We start from the raw sequence: 19567 nt of genomic DNA, 5'->3' as shown, positions 1-19567 counted from the left end.
GACTACAATGAGGTGTTACAAGGAAAATGCTTAGTGTAATGCGTGCCCTATAATAGGAGTGTGAGCCTATTAGCAATTATTACTGCTGCCTGTAAGGTGTTATGGTCATTGGTGACCGCAAGCCAGGGTGCACGTTAAAATCACCTGGAAAACATTGACACCTAGGGCCTGTTTGAGGCATTTGGATGTATCTGATCTGGGTTGGGGGCATGAACATTTTTCGAGCTCCCTCAGTGACTCTAATGTGGAGCCAAGGTGGAGAATAGAATTGCTGTGCCAGCTATTGAAAGATGAATAAATTAGGAGTCTTCCCTTTAATATGTCCACGGTCTCATAAGGGAGACAAACAAAACTGAAACGGATCATGATAACACTAGGCTAAGACTTGAGTGCTTAACTATATGCTACATATCACATCTCTTTATGAAATCATATTCTAGACATCACTTCTCTTTATGATATATTTTAGATATCTCATCTCTTTATGATAACACCATAAGATGGGCACTACTGTTATCACCAATACAAAAACAAAGATAATTTACCCACTACTTTTTAAGAAGCCGAAGAGTCCCTTGTTTCATGGAAATGGGAGGTGAGTTTGGGATTGCGTAGATGGATGCAGGATTGTAGACAAGGCTTCTATGCGTAATCGGGCCGAGGGGTTTAAAATGTCTGAAGAGGCCAGTAGAGGGAAAATCAGAAATGCAGGGGTTGAAGCGCTGAATGAGGGGTTGGGAGGGGAGGAAGGGTGAGGGGGAAGAAGGCTTCGGCAAGGCGGCAGAATTTTCAAGAAGGCATGCTCAAGTAAAATAGGTGTTCCGAAAAAAGTATAAATGTCTAAAATGCATGGTGTGACTGGATTTCTTGCAGAAACCAGTTTGTGAACTAGTCAACGTCGAGCTTAAACAGTCAACTCCTATGGACACGGGGACAGCTGACACTTGAGTGACACACTCATTAGAGAGGTGAGGAAGATGTGGTTTAACAGGTTAAATAAACTGCCCAAAGTTAAGAGCTGGTGAAACTGACTCCCAGGCCTGAATTCTTACCCATCTCATCCCACCAGGTAGACGGTGGCTGAGGCCGTGTTAAAGTGTTATGGATAAATCTCTCTGCCAGCCCGCGCCCTGGGAGGAGTCAGGAGGGACTGAAAACGAAGACACTTAAGAGGGAAGGATGTCTGGCTTTGGACAAGATGGGGTAGGAGAGAGCAGGTTGTGTGGAGATAGTGGGTGGGCAAGGATGCCGTCCTGTGAAGTACCAAGCGTCTTTAGGTGACGTGAAGCAATCTCATAGGGCTCAAAGCTGGACCAATGTCCGTGGATGCTGGGAAATCATGGGGACAAGGGAGGCCCCAAGTCAAATTGCAGAGTTCTGCATTTTTGAGGCTAGGATTCAATTTGTAGAACAGTAGGGAGCAACTATGGATTTTTTCAACAGGAAAATGACACATTAAGGGAAATGACCGCATTTTAAGAACATGTCTAGCAATGGTGAGTTTTCTTGCTAAAAGTCCAACCACAGAACTTTTGACCTAAAAGAGATTTAGAGTTTATTCGTCCATCAGTTTCAAGCTAGTGGCCCCTGGGCCAGCTAGAGTGCAAGGGTATATTTTGTTGGGTTTGGTCCCCATGGTGTGGTTTATCTTTTCTTTTTTTCTTTAGTGTTTAGCCTCTGATTTGTAGTTTCCTATCCTGGTGTGACAATTGAGCTTTGTGGAATAGCCAGGTGGAGCTGGGAGACATGAAGAAGCCTTTGCCAAATAATCTCAAAGCAAAGTTCTGACCAAAGGAAAAGTATTATTGGGTGTGTTTCATTCCATTCCAAGTCAAATTTCAAAGGCAGGTTATTATTTTTTTAAACAGCCATGAATCTTGTGTAACCGTGGTCAGTGAGAACTCCCACTCTAAGAACCTGCGTAACAACCCAGAACCGTCTTAGAAAACAAAGGATTCGAGTCTTGGAAATTGACAATGTGTCTTTAAGCCAGACCTTAGCTGTTTATAACCCACCATCCTTTGTAGAGGGTGGACTTTTTACAGCAAATGCGTAGATTCCCCATGCCGCTTTGTAATTATGCTGATTGATTTAATACCAGCAAGTTCTCATTCCCCCAAAAGGGGCTGGTTTTCCCACAAGAATGTCCTTTGTTTATAAAGATGTAAAGCATAGAAGAATTGGCATAAATATAATGAAATACAGTTTTTTGATTGTCTCCTTTCCCGAGTCCTTGCCACACCTTGTCCTCTTCCTGTTCTTAAGTAAGCCACAGGCTAATTGTCCAGAATTTGCATAAAACTCTTCATTTCAGAACACAAAGTACTTTGAAGGGGGAAAAATAATCTTCCACATTTTTAAATTGCAAGCACCGTCTTAATGATTTTTCCATGGTCAGAGATTGAAAACCCACAATTTACTAAATCATGTGAAGCACAGTGCAAAAAAAAAAAAAAGCTTTGTATTAGGTTTCTCAACCTCAGCACTATTGTCAATTTGGCCCAGATGACTCTGTGGTGGGGACGGTCCTGCGCACTGTAGGATGTTTAGCAGCGTAATGCTGTCTACCCACTGGATGCCAGTAGCACCAACACCCCCAGTCACGACAACCAGAATGTCTCCAGTCATCGCCAAATGTCCCTCAGGGGGGCAAAACGTGCCCCCCTTGAGAACCACTACTTTATATCAATTTTAATTTTGCTTTCCTGTTTTTCACCCCAAACTCTCTAGGCACCGTAGTTGATAAAAATATAAAATTTGGCAATAGGCAAATCAAAACAATAAAATCAAACACATTATAATCTTTTTTAGTTAAAAGTTTAAGAGCATTAAAATGAACTTCCAAAAGTTGTAAATGGATGACAAAAATGTATTAAAAAAGACCCCTAAATATTCAGAGGAGCTGAAAGGAAAAAGGAAAGGTAAAGAAAACTTCTTAATACTTGAAAATGATGCTTCTCTCCAAAGGAATTAATGGTGATTTTTAATGTTACTTTGGTGTTAATAAGGTAGGGAGTATATGAGTAATGAATATTTTTCTTCCTTGTTTAGAGTAATTCCGGTGGAACATCTAAATGTTAACTCTAGAAAGGTTTCTAAGCTTGATATAGGAACTGGTAACTAATAAGATAGAGAAAGGAAACATAAAAGTGACAAAAGCTATGTATATTTTTTCTTTTACGATGATTATGTTTGGAATAAGCAAACTGAAATTTATCTCTAAGTTCTCCCATGGCTATTAAAAGAAGGCACAGAAATAGTTGAGGTTCTCATTTGCTGTGGTTATCATGTTTTAATGTGTAGTAGTTGTATTTTGAACATATAATTTTCATGTTGTAGCTGTCTACACATTTAGGCTAGACTTGTGTAAAAGTTAATGATTTTGGAATTAGGGCACTGTCACATTGACAGAAGCCTAGAGAATACTTTGTCCAATAGTTCTTAACCCTGGGTATGGATTTCAAATGCTTAAAGAATTTTTTTAAAAAGATGCAGGTATCCAGGCCCTATGGACAGATATTTTGATTTAGTTGGTATGGGAGGAGGAGTCACTATTATTTTTAATATTTCCCAGAGTGATGCTAACATTAAGAACCACTGGTCTAATCCATGGGTTGCAAACCTAAATGGTTACAGGGACCAGGAAATTAATATAAAGTAATTGGGTGGTCTCAGTGTAAGACAACAGGGCATGGTAAGGACTGTAGTGGACTGGAGAGTGGATGCCCTGCCTAAAAACATTTTGCTGCTCAGTTTTAGCCATCTGGAAATGCTGCCCTGATTTTTATCAAAAGGCAGACATCTAGGTATTTTAGAAAAATTTCTCCAATTTCTTTGAACACTTGAAAGGGGCCGAATGAACCGTATCTGTAGGCTGCCAGTTTGCAAGCCTAAATCCGGTCCAATTTGTTTGCTTCACCAATGAGGAAACTGAGAACCAGAAATTACAAAACTGCCCACAGTTAGTGGCAGAATAGAGATTGGACCCAGAGCCTGACTCCAAATGCAGTGTTTATTTGTTAGATTTTCCCAATTATCCCACATTGCTATGGTACACTGTTCATGATAATGAGAACGTTTGTTAAGTGCCTACAGCATGCCAGACACTTTGCTAAGTGAAGCACACATACTATCATCTCTTTTAACTTCTCAGGGAATCTGTGGAATAGGGATTAATATTACCCCCATTTTACAGATGAGGAAATTGAGGTTGAGAGACATGGACCCACAGAGGTCCCATAGAGCCTAGTATTGAATTCAAGTTCACCTGATTGCAAAGCTTGTGCTGTTAACTCCTTGCATCCTGCTTTCCTGGGCGTTTCCTTCTATGTTGTGTAAGGAGTCTCTCTTGATACCATTTGAAAGGTACGCACAGAGCTCTAGTCCCTGGAGCATAAATCAAGCCCAGCCCAGCGATGCTGTCCTGTGCTGTGCCCATCTTTGGTGTTTATTATTAAAGTGGATCCTGCTCGGGGTGTGAGGGCAGCTCACTACCAGGTCTGCTGGAAGCCCAGGAAAAATGACAGCCCTAAGGAAATGCTCCCTAAGTGAGACCCTGTCAGGCTTGCCACTGTTATGCACAATTGGCCTGTTTCAGAAGAGATGGAATAAATGGAACATTGGCTTCTCTGTCCCTCCCTGGGCTCTCAGTCAGACTGTGCTCAAAGACAAAGGCTTCCGCTGAAAGGCACCCTCAGGACAGGCCTGCTCTGCAGGGGAAAAAATTGTGTTTAAGAAGAATGTGGAAGAAGAATGAAGATGGTTTAACTTTACAAGTCAGTCAGAATTAAGGAGCATATTGGCATAACTGATCCAGCGCTAATGTCCCTCTCTCTCGATTTTGACCTTAAGCTAACATTATTTCAATGACTGACAATCCCAAAGTGTACAAATATCCTTCAGACTTTCTCCAAGTTTTAGATGAGGACTAAAAAATTCATCATCCTCAGTTCTAAGCATGAATGTTCGAATTATAGACAGAAACAGAGAGTTCATTCATTTAGTTTCTAGTCCCTACTCTGCACAGCGCTGTGCTCAGGGCTAAGCGGCTGACACCTTGGGGTATCTGACCCCGAGGAACTCAGGGTGAATTGGAAAGGAAGCACATATTGAGTGGTAAGGCCATAGAAGTCACAATTATTGTTGTGAGGTCAGAATTGCTGTCATAAATTTTAAATTGTTTTTACTTCACCGGAAACACAATTTAGTTATAGGAAAAAATCTTAAAAAATAGAGACGAAAAAAGCAAAAAATTCTCCATCTGTCATCCCTCTGCTTCAGAAATACCTACCATTAACATTTTGGTGTGTCCTTTCTATATTTTTGATACCCATGTAAGTGGCTTTCTTTCTTTTTTAATGCAAGTAACGTCATAAAGTGAACAGTGTTTTATTCTTGTTCTTCGTTAGCACAGTAGAAAGAGCTGTGAGAGGAAGAGAAGAGGAGCTCGAGCTGTTCCTAGCCTGTGGCTAATTCATAAGGAAGGAGTTGGGTTCGTAGCCGTTTTGCTTGGGCTGGAGCTGTATGTACTCAACGCACACGTGCGCATGGAGACCATAGCAAAGCTGTGGCTGTGGGGAAACAGGGAGCCTGCGTTCTGGAGACAACACAGAATGGAGCAGCAAATATCACGTCACTCCCTTCTTACTTCAGCAGAGATGTGGGAAGTTTAGACTAAACTTACCTTTATACTTTGCATTACGAATTCCAATTAGGTCAACAACTGAACAGCATCTAAACTGACAAACAGCAGCAAACTTGACTGTTGCTATTGCCCTTTACTACTTTGATTATCTTAGACTCCTCTCAGGGAAGCAAGTATACAGTGCCTTCACTCATTGCTTCCATCATTTATCCACCGGTCCACCCATGGGTCCACCCATTCGTCTATCCAATCATCCATCCACCTCCACCATTCTACAGAGGCTTATTGAGAATTAACAGTAAGCCAGGCCCTGGCGAGATTACAGAAAACCAGAGAGAATCTTTGGCTTCAAGAAGCCTGTAGACCAGTATGGGAGAAAGGCAAGGCAGCAGTTTTTAGACAGAGTGATTCGACTTAGCATAAGAGAAGGAAATGGATACTACGGGAGGACAAAGGCTAGAAGCCAAATCAGACTTAGGCACCCAGGGGAGCCTTCATGGGAGGAAAGACACCTAACCGATTTCAAGAGACTTCACTTAGTTGAGCCACCTATAAGATGTCACCTTATCCTTGGGCTCCATCTGACTGAGATGTATATTCTATGCACAGTTTCTCTTCGGCTCCTTTCTCCTACCATTTTCCCAACGGGTCCAGTATTGTTTCCACCCTTAGGTTCCCAGGCTGCCTATTACACTTCTAGACACTACTTCCTGCCTTGTTTCTCTTGAATAACAGCATTCCAATAATGAGGGCCGTCCCCTCGAGTATCAATGAGCTTGCAGTAATCCCTTTCCAATACCGTAGCACCTGACATGCTGCAGTCGCTAAATAAATATTTATTAACTGCATGCACAGAGAGTTGATAAGTAAGGACGTCCCATGTCAGTCTCTTGAGCAGAGTAGCTTTATAGCTGCGTTTCCCCCTCAATAATGATTCCTTGAAATTCCAGCTTTACCATTCATTAGTGCTTCATTGCTCATGAAATGGCATCTCCCCAAAGGCAAGCTCTTGGTATTTTTCTTGCCTGCTCCTGGAGAAATTAAATAATGCAAACTTGGAGTAGTGAAAAGTCTCTGAATATCATAACAAACCATGGAAATATTTTCTTCTTAACATATTTTCAGTTTCATAACTTTCAGGGATAGAAGAGATTCATATTCAAGGCATCAGATCACTAGGTCTAAAATTCTCTTTCTTGATTACTTCGCGAGTAAGTCCATGAAGTAATCATCTCTGGTTAAAACGTGTGTGCAGAAGCATAGACCAAAAAGAAAAGAGGGAAGACAAAGGAAGCAAAACCTAACAAGGTAGCTGTGACTTATAGAGAAAAGCTAAAGATTCAGAGCTATAGGAGTTTCTTTGAAAGTCAGCTTAGCATTCAAACTGATGTATATTGGAGAACTTTGGGGAGCAAAAGGGAGAGAAATCTTGGCTTATGACAATGGTGCATCCCATTGGAATGGTCTCAAAGGTCTCTGCTTCTGGAGGAAATCTAGCCTAGGTAATACTCTCTGACTTAGGCACAGAAGGTTACATACCTTAATAAGGAATTAGAGAGAGTAGTTGGGAATTTTATATGCAGTCAGTCTGACACAGAGTCTGTGCTCTCAATATGAGTTGATTGAATGATTCATGCACTAGTATCTTAAATACATTATTTTATTTATTATTGATGGGGTAGCAGTATTTCAGATTTGTAGGTGAGAAAACTAAGACTTAAAGGGATTAATTACCCAAGGACATAAGGCAGGTAAGAGAAAGAACCAGAATTCAAATGTAAATCTGAATTTATGTCATATTTCAATTTTCACCTAAGAGTTTTTGGATATGGTTTGTAAAAATATAATATTAGCTATTGTTTATAGAGTTAGTGTTTAAACTTTATCATTTAATCTTTACCACTGTACAAATTTTCATTTCCTTTTTTGTTTCTTTGCTGAGGAAGATTCTCCCTGAGCTAACATCCATGCCAATCTTCCTCTATTTTGTATGTGGGTTGCCACCACAGTATGGCTGCTGACAAGTGGTGTGTAGGTCCGCATCCAAGAACCAAACCCAGGCCACCAAAGTGGAATGCACCGAACTTAACCACTAGGCCGTGGGACTGGCCCCTGTTTCCATTTTAAAGTTAAAGAAACTGATGGTTGGAGACATTGAGATACCGAAAGTCTCACAGACAGCACAGAGGAGAGCAAATGTGTAACCAGGTATGTCTGACCTCGCTTTCCAGGTATGCCCAAACTCTCAATCTGCACATTTTTGCCACTTTTCTTCTTTTGTGTTCTGCTTGCTTCTCCATGGAGATTGGAGCTCACGCTCTAATTCCTAAGTAACAATGAGACAGCTGTTGCACCAAGAAAGTTAATAAAAGGTGAAACTCAGCTGCCACTGCTTACAAGCATCTCTTGTAGCATCCAGAATTTAAATTAGGAGAGAATCTTACAAAAACTTCAACATATCTGGCTCTGTTTTTTTTAAAAATCTTTTTCATGTGCATAGTGGGGATGTTGGCCAAGAGCCTTAGTCAGAAATAACAGAAATTAAGGATCTTGAAAGGGATACAGTGAAGCCTGGAAACAGAATTTTTATGAGTCATATTCAACAGATATCCCAGAGAAGCTGGAATAGGCCAGCCCACATCAACTGAAATAATGGCATCTTGACTGTCAATATCTCATAGACCTTTGGAATAGACTGTTGATTAAGCAAATCAACATCGAAATGTGTATTAGACCTATTGCCAGCGAGGGAGACGCCACCAGGGCAGAGCCTAGTAGCATTTCAGAATGGGGAAGTCAGGGAAGGGTGTTTATAAGGTTTTAGGCCAGGCTGAATGCTTTTAAGGTGGGTCTTGCAAGGTGGGCAATAGTTGGGATTGGGCATATTTTATGACATATTAGCTGTCCTCCATAGGTAGACACAGAGAGGAGAAGGTCTTGAATTAAATCTTAATGAGCAAGCTACAAGTCGTGATAAATAAGCTGTTTTAATTTGTAGGCAGTCCTAAGTTCCATGAGGAAATATGTCCTTCCGGGACCAGGCAGTCATTTACTTTTGCTTGTTCTCAGTATTGTTTAACACGTGCACGGGAAAATATACCCCGTCCCAGAATTGTTCACCAGGGACAGGAAATCAGGCTGGTTTCAGCACTCAGACAAAAAGTATCAGCAACGTTCAAAGGTAGGCCAAGGCTCTGTTAACCTGTGTTAGTTAGCCACAGGCCTCTTTACAGAACCAACGTGACAGCCAAGAGTCCTTCCTTCAATAATTACCAGATGATCAGGCAAGTCTCAATTTGCATTTTCTTTTCCCAAAAGCTCTGAAGAGACACAAGTTTCCTCTGGATCTTCAGAAGTGTTTTTTCTTCTCCTATAATGAAAGCACTTCTAAGTTAAAGAGATAACAAGGCTGAGAGTGATCCAGTTCCCCTCTGATAAGCATTTATCCTTAAACTTTGGTTGTGTAAGAGTTAGTCAGAGAACCTCTTAAATGTGCAAATCCTGGACCCCATCCGAGAAGGGCTGTGGAGTAGGGGCCAAGACTGAATTTTCAATGAGCATCTCCTCCCCTGCCCCCAACCACTTCCACTGCCAGCACCATTATCAAATGGTGCTTGCGTAGAGGTCCCAGGACCACACTTTGAGAAACACTGGAAACTGAGTTTTCCTGGGCAGTGTAGTGTTTGCAATTGCCACCTGCAAGTGGTGAGTGATCTCTGTTCTCTCTGGAGTTTCCAGGGGGTCCATTGACATCTCTGGGCCTTACAACATGGCCATGTGCTAAGGAACTAATTGGGCTTACTTCAGTTCTCTGGTAGGTTATGTAAGAGATTGGTGTCCCAGAATCTATGGGATTTGTTGAGAAAGGCAATTCATTCTGTTCATTCTGTTAATTATCGCACTCCTTGTCAACTCTGATGTTTCCGTGGAAGATTATCACACTGAGGGTGATCTTTAAGGGGAGTATTTTTGCACGTGCATATTTGGGAGAATATAATCTCTGCTCCTTCTTAAAAAATAAATGGATTTGTTTATAGATTATTTTTAAAGAGATGATACTACAGAGAACTATAAAGAAGCACATAAGACATCTAAAATTCTACCTTTTAGGTATCCTAACATTTGTGCTAAGACTTTTTTTTCTGCAAACACAAAATTTCTATAAAACTTGGATTAAACTATAATACCTTTTTTTTGCTTCTTTAAAAAAACTTACTATGTCATGAACATTGTTTATATTAATAAATTTATTTGAATGCTTAATAGTTTTCCCTTTTTTTATTACAAGGAATGCATTCCAGGGAACATTCTTATACACATATTTTGGGACAATTGTTTTAAAAACTGCTTATGTTAAATTACTACAGGTAGGGCTGCTGGCTCACACTTAAGATTTAAACACATGCTGTCAAATGGTCCTCAGAGAAAGCTTATAACTGTCTGTTTTCCATACTCTCAAATGTTGCCTGCTCAGAAAAGCTTTCCATGACGATATCAGGCTAAATAAAATAAATAAAATTCTAAATAAAATTAAAAACCTCTACCCGAGCGTTCTTTATCCCATGACTGCGTTCACTGCACTTATCATCACTTGGCATATTAGAGATTTCTTTGTTTGTTTATATTCTCTCTCCTCCAGCAGACTATATGCCCCATGAGTGCAGGGACTTTATTTCTTGTGTTCACTACTATATCTCCAGCTCTTAGAACAGCGCCTGGCAAATAGTTGGTGCTCAAAAAATATTTGTTGACTGAATTAATGATCTATTTCTAACACAAGATATTATGTTCTTTATTCTCCTTTGCAAAGAGCCATATTCCAGTTGAATAGGAAGGTGAAGTACGGTTACATGAGGGCAGCTCAGCCAATGAGTGTTTTGTGCTATACCTGCTCCCCATCTGTTCAGCCAGCTCCTCTTCAAAAGTCCCAGATTTGCTTACTTCAACTATGAAAACATTACCACTGTCAGGATGACAACATTTTTATCCCACTCACGTAGTGGTCACACCTTTAGATGGGGGGTTGGCAAACTTTTTCTGTGAAGAGGCAAGTGACAAACGTTTTAAGCTTTGCTGGTCATTTAGTCTTCATTGCAACGCTCAGCTCTGTGGTTGTAGCATGAAAACAGCCATAGACAACAGGCAAACAAATGAATGTGGACGTGTTCCAATAAAACTTGATGAACAAAAACAGGTGGTGGGCTGGGTTTGGCTCATAGTCTGCAGTTTGTTGACCCCTGCTTTAGGATCAAACTCTTAGTTTTCATTGACTCAATGTTATATAGAATTTAGAATAGCTCTGTCCAATAAAAACATAATGTCAGCCACGGATGTGAGCTAAATATGTAATTTGTAAAGTTTCTAGTAGCCACATGACAAAAAGTAAAAAGAAACAGGTGAAATTAATTTTAATAATGCACTTTAGTTAGCCAAATATAGGTAAAATAGTTTCAATATATAAATTTCATTGAAGATATCATTTACATTTTCGTATGCAGTTTTGGGAATCTGGTGCGTATTCTGGACTTAGAGCACATCTCAATTCATTCTAGCTACATTTCGAGAGCTCAGTGCCCTTACGGGGCTGGTGGCCACTGTAGAGGACAGTGCAGATCCGGAGCAGGCTTTCTTAACCTGGGCACCACTGACGTTTTGACAGGAACATACTCGGTTGAGAGGGGCTATAACAATTCACAGTAGGATGTTTAGCAGGCATCGCTTGCCTCTACCTGCTACATTTCAGCCATGCTTTCTTAATTGTGACAATCAAAAATGTCTCCAGACATCACTAAAAGTCTCCTGAAAGGCAAAATCGCTCCAGTTGAGCACTACTGATCTAGAATAAGCTTTCTACAACCAGGTTAATGAGCCCCCTGGAACTGAACACGACATTTAGGGCCTGTGTGCTTAGGTGCGCTTTTTGAGGAAGTGGTGAAGAGAGAGAGAGAGGGTCAACAGCTTTCTATAGTTTCTCAAAGGCATCTGTGACCCAAAACAGACTAAAAATCACTGATTTAGTGGAAAGAGATATTAAATTATGCAATTAGATGTATACCATTGACGAATTCACACCACAAATACAAACTTCTATCTGTGTCCTTTCCAAAGAAAATCAGTTCAAGGAGGCTGGCCCGGTGGCGTAGAGGTTGAATTCGTGTGCTCTGCTTTAGTGGCCCGGGGTTCGCAGGTTCCAATCCCGGGCGCAGACCTAGCATTGCTCATCAGGCCATGCTGTGGTGGCATCCCACATAAAATAGAGGAAGATTGGCACAGATGTTAGCTCAGCAACAATCTTCCCCAAGCAAAAAAAGAGGAAGATTGGCAACAGATGTTAGCTCAAGGCCATTCTTCCTCATAAATAAATAAATAAATAAATAAATTAATTAATTAATTAAATAAAATCAGTTCCCATGATGAACCTAAACACTTCAGTCTTAAACTGTACCATTGCTTTGCCATCTTAATCCTTTAATGTTGGGAAACTGATTTTGAATGTTTCATTTCTGGTACTACTTAGCAAGAAAATCCACGAAGGAATAGAATCTAGTCAAAATATCACAGCAATAAAGGGGGAATGCATGTAACATTTTAGCCACTGGAGAATCATTACTATTGAAACTTCAAGTTAGCAAAATGTAAAGGTCATAAGATCGAGAGTTAAGAAACCTTCCTGTAAACAGCTATGTGACCTTAAGCTGAGGAGCACTGGCCCACATGCTTTCTCAGATTGCATAAGAAGAAAAGGACATGACTGACATAGAGAATATTAAGATTATTGTCTCCTTAAAACGGTAGTTTTGATTTACACTGAAAATTTTTCTTTACTGCTTATATCTATCTGCAAACACAGGCTGGAGAAGTTCAACTGATGACAAGGACGATAGAAGTAAACTATAATTAGCTTTTCCTATTTCCTCTAGATGCTATAAATATTCAAAAGAGTTGATAAAACCATTAGAATATGAACTATCCCTAGTGGACGTGGCATCCAGAGAGAGAGTTCCTCACCCTCTGCTTCCATTTTGAGGTGATTATGATCTGGTCACGATACCGCCCTCCCCAATCTGTGGTGCAGAGGTGGGGGCTCCATGTGCTTTTCATCCAGCTAAACTTCACAGGCTTCAAATCTGAATTCACCAAGGATTGTGTGGGTGGGTGTTACTAAGAGACCATCTAACTCTCTCCCTCGTTGAAAGACTTTCCTCAATTCCGACTTGTTCTTGTGCACGAACTCACTCCCTTGTTTCATTGCATAGAAACACTCTGCTTCTCTCTCGTCTCTGGGAGAAAGCTGAGCCTTCCTTTGGTCCACATCACATTCAGGAAGGGCTGAGACTTTTGATGTTACATAGTTTTAGACTTTTGACACTATCATATCCTCACTCAGTGAATTTATACTTATTGTTAGAGAGATGTAGTGACAGGATTGAAGGAGGATGGTGTGCTTTATACGCCTTTACAGCTGTCAGCTTTTACCAGCTCTCCTTTCCGTGGTACACTAGGAGTCACATTTTTAAAAGTCCCACCAGTAATCTCCTCAGGAATAATACAATTATATTGCATGTTAAAATTATTAATGGGAAAATATATTCCAATTATGGAAGTGTTAGAATATACCAGAATTCTGCTATATCTATTGTGGCATTTCTTTATAATATACCAAGAAAGTCAAGAATATAGGTACCTTAGGCCTCTCTTGATGTCTGACAGGCTTTTCCACTTCCTCAGATCCAAAGAGAAGTGAAGACGTGGACACTTGTTGGAAGGAAGACCCTGGAGGAAGGTGGGAACAGTCTGTGGGAGATCCAAAAGAAACCAGGCAGGACCCGGAGACAGCCTGAGGAGGTCAAGGCAAAGCCTTTAAAATAAGAAGAGAAGTAAATGACCCAGAGTGTGACTAGGAAACCCAAAGCTAGACATTTATCAGGTGACTGTGTGGCCATCAGCTTCCTCATGGAACACCCACATCAGCAGGCAGCATGGTCGGTGCCTCTAACAAGAAGCAAAGAGTTTGTACCCCTATGTGAGGACCCGCTCTTTCCAGGATGTGTGAATGCCTTCAAGCTAAAAGGAGTGTCATAAAGGAATGTGATAAAAGGGGGATCCTTCAGCCTGAGGATTTGAAAATGCCTTCCCCACATCTTCCCAAGTCAGTTGAAATGGAGCACCCTTTTGCCAGCGAGTAAGTCAATTTTACTTTAAAGGCAAACAAACTACTTCCTTCACTGGCACCTTATGATCCTACAATGTAAAACCAAGTCCGACCCGAGGTCGTGGTTTTATTCTTAACTATTGGGCTCTCAAATGGTTTGGGCTCATTCGTTCAAAAAGCCTGAGACGTGAAATAGAAGGTACCTTGAATTTTCCTTGACTACAAACTCCCTCCTGTTTTGCCACTGGAGGGCATCAGTCGACAATATTACTCTCCCACCATGATTTTTCTTATTCCTTTTTCCTTGCTAACTTGCCAAGGACTAAATAAAGTCCTGTTTCACAGATTAAATTGGAGCTGCTTTATCCTTCTATAAGGCAGAATTTCAAAGACCAATTTCTTAGGATAATTGGAAATTATAACATTTCCTACTCATTTCTGGGATCAATGTTTTTAGCCCAGTTCACATTAACCTAGGAGGGTCACTCTCAAAAGAGATGACACGGAAATATTTACTCCTAATCACTCAGCGATTATTGTTTATCATAAGAGTAAATCTGCAGGATCTGACCACTGAAAATGTGCAGTTTAGTAACATTTAAAGAACAAGCAAATCCAATCTAAATACCTACGTTCATTTTAAAAATCTTACTTTCAGCTTGTTTCAGAAATACTTGGAGAGACCTTGAACTAGATATTTGAATAGACATTTTCCCCCTTGATTTGAGCACTCCGGTTGTATCATTCTTGTGCATTAATGTTCTTACAGGAACAATCAACAATCAATCATCTGTCTCTACACGCACCCCGTGGTTCTCTCTTACCATCAAATGCTACTGAGGCTGAAGTGAGTGAACTGAGGGAAAATAACTTCTGTGGGGAAAGCCATCTTTCAGAACCCTACTTTGAACCAGAAGAATCTATTCTCTTGAGACTATCTGCTGTGGAGAAGGTAGCCTTATGAAGTTCAAGTTTTGAAGTGCAAGTTACACAGATTTGGCTTTTTCCCTTTTTTTATTCTGCACCCCCACTCCATTTCTCAGCTGCCTGTTTGGCTGCTGTTACTATACTCATCATTGTTCTGCTTGTTATTTCTGCTCACTGGGCTTCTTGGCTCTCGCCAGTTTTTGCTATTCATCCCAATCTGAACTCGTATAAAACTTGGACAGACTCACACTGCACACTGGGATCATTTCATTCACGTGAGTTTGCCAACATTTGGGTATTAACTGGCAAAGGTGGCTGAAGATGGGGATTTGGGTATTAACTGGCGAGGCGTCCGCATGTGTGCTGTTTGCAAAGCTTTGCTGATAACATTGGCTCTTATACACTCGATTTCATCCTATATGAGAAATTCCTTTGGGTCTACACTCAAGAACTTTGTCTTCAAAGAAAAAATTTTGTCACCTCTCAAATACCTCACAGGGATGTTTTGACATTAAATGAATTACGTTAAAGGGTCAGTGCCAGCATAGCACCAGTCACGGAGACGCTTAATAAGTAGGACTTTCTTCTCTTCTTTCCTCCTTCCGTTTCCTTTTCTCTTAGAGCCTAGAGACAGATTTTATATCCATCAGAGCAACTGCATTGATCAATTTGGTGACTTACTTGCTTTACTGTTTTCTCAAGCCTGCTATTTTAGTAATTTTTTTTTTAATGAGGTGGGCCTACATTTTTTTTAAAAAGCCTTGTAAATGATTTGGGGCAGAAATGAGTATCTGAAGAAGAAATGCAGTGGTTCCTCCTGGGATGTCATATTTCTGAACAATCCCCAACATTAGAGATGTTTAATCAGAGATTGGGTTACCACTTAGTATTCTTTTAGGGAGATCTGAGCTTTTGAATTAGGATGGAGACAGACTTTTGCTCTGGCATTTACAAGTTGGGTGAACTTGAGTGGGAGAGAATTAAGAATTTTGGAACTCCTCTCTCTCAGCTATAAAATGGAGAATGGGGCCCGACCCTGCGGCTGAGTGGTTGATGTTCCATGCATTCTGCTTTAGCTGCCCAGGTTCACGAGTTTGGATCCTGGGCACAGACCTACTCCATTCACCAGCTATGCTGTGGCAGTGTCCCACAGACAAAAAAATAGAGGAGGATTGGCACAGATGCTAGTTCAGGGCTAATCTTCCTCAAGCAAAAAAAAGAGGAGGGTTGGCAAGGGCTGTTAGCTCAGGGCGAATCTTCCTCAGCAAAAAAAAAAAAGGAGAATAATAATCTTTAGCCAGTGGTATTGCTAAGAAGATTAAATAAGATGATAAAAATAAATGTGTTTGATATCATTATTTTTATTACTGTTATTACTCAACTAGATGCTTTCCAAAGGATCTTCAGATTCTAAAGATTTCATGAATTGGATTGCCTAAAGTAATAGGTTTCTGCGTGTGATGCCTTACACAGTCCCTCTGCTTCACCCAACTGCTCATCTCCCTGGCCATCCACACACTCTACACTCGCCTACACTTGTACTTCAGTTCACATCATTCTTTTGCATTGGAATCTGCCCCACATTCACCCCACCTCTTCCTTATCCTTCCAGGTCCAACTCACATCACACTTTTAGGAAGCATCCTTGGCCCAGAGCAAGAGGACCTGATCTCTCCCTCCTCCAAATGTTTATCATTCTTGCCATTTCTTCTTGCTGGGTGCAGCTTCCCTGGTTCCCTGAATGCCAGGATGGTATTCCACTGGTTGTCGGACATGACTCCAGCGAAGCACATATCACAAGACTGAACTCCTTGAGGGTAGAGTCCCTGTATCCCCAGTGCCTTGTTCAAGGTCTAGCACGGAGTCCCTCAACAAACACTGCAGGAATGAGTGAGGAAATTGCTTATTTGGTATTACTATTATATTTTTGTATATATTTATTTTATGCCCTCATAAGAGACTTAAAAGTTCTTTGAAGTCAAAGACCTACGTAGAGCACTGATGTTAAAATAAAAATTGGGGGGGGAGAGAAAAAACAGATATGTGCTTCCAGATGGAAGAATATACCACCACCTTTGATAAGAAGTAGTCTTATCGAAAGAATTGATCCTGAACCCCTCATTTAGATCTAACCACAACTTATAGGAAACACAAACAATAGAGGAACACGTTAATGACACGCGAGGCTGCGATTAGCACAGAGCAGACTGTGAGATCTTCTACGATAGACATCTGTCCGCGAACTACGGCCTAGGTCTTGCTGGTGTTTGTACACTCTGGAGCTAAGAATGGTTTTACATTTTTAAAGGGTTGAAAAAAAAATAAAACAAAGAAGAAAATGTGACACAGATGCCTGCTCTAGGAGACTAATGACCCAGTTTTTTTTTTTTTTAACACAAACATTGCAAATGAAAAGAGAGAGTGACGAAAAGAGACTGAAGTCTTACATGAACTGATCGCAATGAAATGATCATATTTGATTCTGATTCAAACAATCTATAAAATAGAAAAGAAACATCTATAACAATTATGACACAATTGATATTTAGTGGTATTAAGATATCATTGACGATATTTTAACGTGCGATAATGGGTTGGGAGTTATGTTTTTAAAAAACAGTCCTTATATTTTAGACATATATTCTGAAATATTTATGGATAATCCTGTGTGGGATTTACTTCACAGTAATAAATGGAGGAGGAAGTGGATTGGGTTAGGAACGAAACAAGATTGTCTGTGAGTTGGTAATTGTTGTTACTGGATGACTGATTCGTGAGGATTATTGTACTCTTTTGTCCAATTTTAATTATGTTTGAATTTTTTATAATAAAAAGTTAAAGAAAAAAACCTAGATTTTGGAGTTCTATCTGGGGCTGATTCCAGTCAAAAGACCTCTCTCAAAGTACTTAGCTTTTCTGATTTGTTTCATTATCTGTAAAATGGAGCTTAGAATAATGCCTTCTTCATAAGGTTCTGGTGAAAACCATATGAGCTAATGCATATGCAGAGCTTACTTAATGCCTTGCACATAATGAAGCATTCAATTATTGACAGTTAGTGCTGCTGCCACTGTTGTTAATTTTTTCTTTTAAAGATTTTAGCTTTTTCCTTTTTCTCCCCAAAGCCCCCCGGTACATAGTTGTATATTCTTAGTTGTGGGTCCTTCTAGTTGTGGCATGTGGGACGCTGCCTCAGCATGGCTTGATGAGCAGTGCCATGTCCGCGCCCAGAATTCGAACCAACGAAACAGTGGGCCGCCTGCAGCAGAGCACGCAAACTTAACCACTCGGCCACGGGGCTGGCCCCTGTTGTTGTTATTTTTACCTCGCAGTACGTGTTGATATTTGTGGTATTTGTCAATGCGATGGTAAAGGACGACATGACAGTAGACTACTGTATAGAAACAGGGACTGGATGGGCATGGGGCCGTGGGGGAGTATGGGGACTACAGAGTCCCCAGTAACTTGCAGGTTGCAATGGCTACTATGGATGAGTTGTGTTAGACTTTATAATGGTGTAATGTGGGACAGGCTCTCTGGTCGGGCACTGAGGTTTTTCACTCATGCATATTGTCAGGGACCTAGCAACACAATCCAACACTCAAATCAGACCTTTGATACTTCGTAAAGCTCTGCTTTACAATAATTTTCTGTCACTGATGAGAGGAGTTTGGCAAAAATAAAGACTACCACAGGCTTAAGAGAAAAAGCAACTTTACAAGTATTATCACATTTTCATTGAATATCAGCGTTTCATGGAGGCAATACACCACAGTGATTAGAGCAACCCCATCCATAGTGTTGGTCTTTGATGAGATAAAAAGCTTGCTGCAGAATGAAAATCCACACATTGCTTCCTTCATTGAAAAAGTCTTGCTATTGAGAAAAAGTCATTGAAAGTAAACAGTTCTTAGTGACATAGTTGATTTGCATTCTGGCACAAGCTTCTTATGATTGCAGTCTGGGAACTCGTGCAAGGTCTACATTTTTTAGTAGCACTAGCTCAGAGCAGTGGTTCTTAATTGGGGGCAATTTTATTCCCCGGGGTCACTTGGCAATGTCTAGAGACATGTTTGGTTGTCACAACTGAGTAGGAGGTGCTACTGGCAGCTGGTGGGTAGAAACTGGGGATGCTGCTACATACTCTACAGTGTACAAGACAGCCCCCCCACCACAAAGTGTTATTTGGCCCAAAATGACAGTGCTGAGGTTGAGAAATTCTTTTAGAGCATGGCTTTAGCATCAGACAGAGGTGGGGATCAAACTCTTGCTCTCACTTACCAAAAGTGTGACCTTCACCTAAATGTTTAATTTCTGTAAGCTCCACTTTCCTCCACTGCAAAGCATCCAGCTGGTGAGGTGGTTGTGCAAATGTAGTCGCACATGTAGACAGACTCTTTAGCATAGACCTGGAGGAAAGCAAGTGCTTGGTGTAGAGCAGATATTATTACTATACTCTTTAGACATAGCTCTTATCTTGGTGACCCATGAATTGTCTAAATTCATGGGCCAAGACATAGTTTTGCAATCTTTCATTTTGAGGACCTAAAATGTAAATTTCCTTTCTTGATGAAGATGAATGCAAAACAAAATAAAACAAAACCCTGAGTTAGCTTCCTTAAAAGATAGACTTTATCGTCAGAAAGAGCTGCTCCATAGACAGAGCTGGGAAATTCGTTTGAAATTCCTCCTTTGTCCCTCAGGATGAAGTATGATGCATGCCCGGGAGCTTAATGGCTTACCAGTTGGGACTCCCACTGTGTCTTTTTTCCGCTGGTGATTTTATGATTTTCCTACACACAACATGACGGATTCTCGAGTATCCTGAGCTTTGAATCTGTACC

At 40.6% G+C, this 19567-nt stretch overlaps 1 long non-coding RNA gene across 2 annotated transcripts in view; it reads left to right on the top strand.

Moving 5' to 3' along the window:
* The window catches only part of LOC138918203 (uncharacterized), a 47682-nt gene extending 30565 nt beyond the window's left edge, over positions 1 to 17117 (top strand). Inside the window, exons 3-5 of one of the 2 annotated variants that reach the window (XR_011427232.1) lie at positions 874 to 7852; positions 13373 to 13826; positions 14566 to 17117. This is a non-coding gene — a long non-coding RNA (uncharacterized lncRNA). The remainder of the gene's footprint in view (positions 1 to 873; positions 7853 to 13372; positions 13827 to 14565) is intronic. The other variant, XR_011427233.1, reaches the window with a different exon arrangement.
* Positions 17118 to 19567: the final 2450 nt, after the last annotated feature.

This window comes from Equus caballus, chromosome 16, assembly GCF_041296265.1.
Source record: "Equus caballus isolate H_3958 breed thoroughbred chromosome 16, TB-T2T, whole genome shotgun sequence".
Lineage (NCBI taxonomy): Eukaryota > Metazoa > Chordata > Mammalia > Perissodactyla > Equidae > Equus > Equus caballus.
This window is presented reverse-complemented; position numbering and strand designations above follow the sequence as displayed.